Genomic DNA, 1,373 nt, shown 5'->3' with positions numbered 1-1,373 from the left:
GCAAGCTTTTCCGAGTTTCCAAGAAGTAGGAAAGCTAGAGTTGCCCACTGCTGCAATTTTTTTTCGACGCTCCTATTTGAACGGCGAGCGGGCTTTCTCACGATAGCTTCTGATATGAGGATGCAGTTGATCTTCAGTAGAGACTCTAACAGTCTTCATCTCGAAAAGAAGCAAAATCTTTAGCGATTTTCATTTTTTTCGCCGAATTGTGTCCATTTCATACTTCTGCCTCCTAACAGTATCATTCACGCATGTGCTTAACTTTCCCCCCTCCCATTTTGTTTGTGCGCATGCGCCTACTAGTCTCATCTTCCCCACTCAGCAAAGGTCATTTTGAAAGAGAAAAGGTGTGCTCTGACCTTCAACAGACGACAGAGGGCGCTACTTCGCTTAACGGATCTGCTGTCTAAAAGCTTGAAACGGCACTTAAAAGGAGACAGTTTTGCATACATTTTGTATATCCCCAGGTGTGTGTATAGATGCCAAATTAGAAATAATATATACGATGACGTATCATGAATGTTAAAAAGTGCTAGGTAATTCTAGCTGTTTAAATGGCCAGTTCTTCAAGAGGGCACCTTTAAACTGAAAGTTATTTTCATGGTCACTTTATTTATATAGTGCTTTTATCTTATCTACAGTAGCAATAGTTAATAGGCAAGTATATTTATTTAGTAACAGAATTATTTGCTGATCGTTTTGAGGAGCCAAGTATAAAACTATATTATAGTTTCCTTTCATACACATATGAGACTGTAATCCTATTAACTATCTTATGAATTATTAAATAAAAACCTATGGAGATTCTTAGTCATACATGTCATGATTGCCCCAAAAGTGTTTTTTCCAAAAGGCAACTGGACTTTTTTGGTTTTTTCTTTGAAAACGTTTCACTTCTCATCCAAGAAGCTTCAGAAGTGAAGAAGCTGCTTGGGTGAGAAGCGAAACGTTTTCAAAAGGAAAACCTAGAAAGTTCAGTTGTCTTTTGGAAAAAGGACCTCTATTTCAGTTTAATTACAATTCTGTCTGAGCCAAGAAGGAGTGTCCATTAGGTTCATGTAGTTCCCATTGTTTGAATCCCATATATTTTTTTGTTTGACCACCTAATTTTTTTATATTTAGCCAGACCTGACAGTATAAATGGGGATATGTGTACTGTACAATTTTTGAAATCATCTCATACAGACTGATGTTGCATAATGCTCCTAAACTGCTCAACTGAAGATTTAGCAGCTGCATTTGGACATCAGCACATGTGGTTAGTGTTAATGTTGAATTGACTTTTCAGGGGCATGTTGTTTGTCTCCAACCAGCTCAGTTAAATAGTTATTCAATGCATCTCCAAAGTCAGAAACTTTGATAGCTAGATTAAG

Source organism: Vipera berus, assembly GCF_964194415.1.
Source record: "Vipera berus genome assembly, chromosome: 2".
Classification (NCBI taxonomy): domain Eukaryota; kingdom Metazoa; phylum Chordata; class Lepidosauria; order Squamata; family Viperidae; genus Vipera; species Vipera berus.
Note: the sequence above shows the minus strand (reverse complement) of the source record.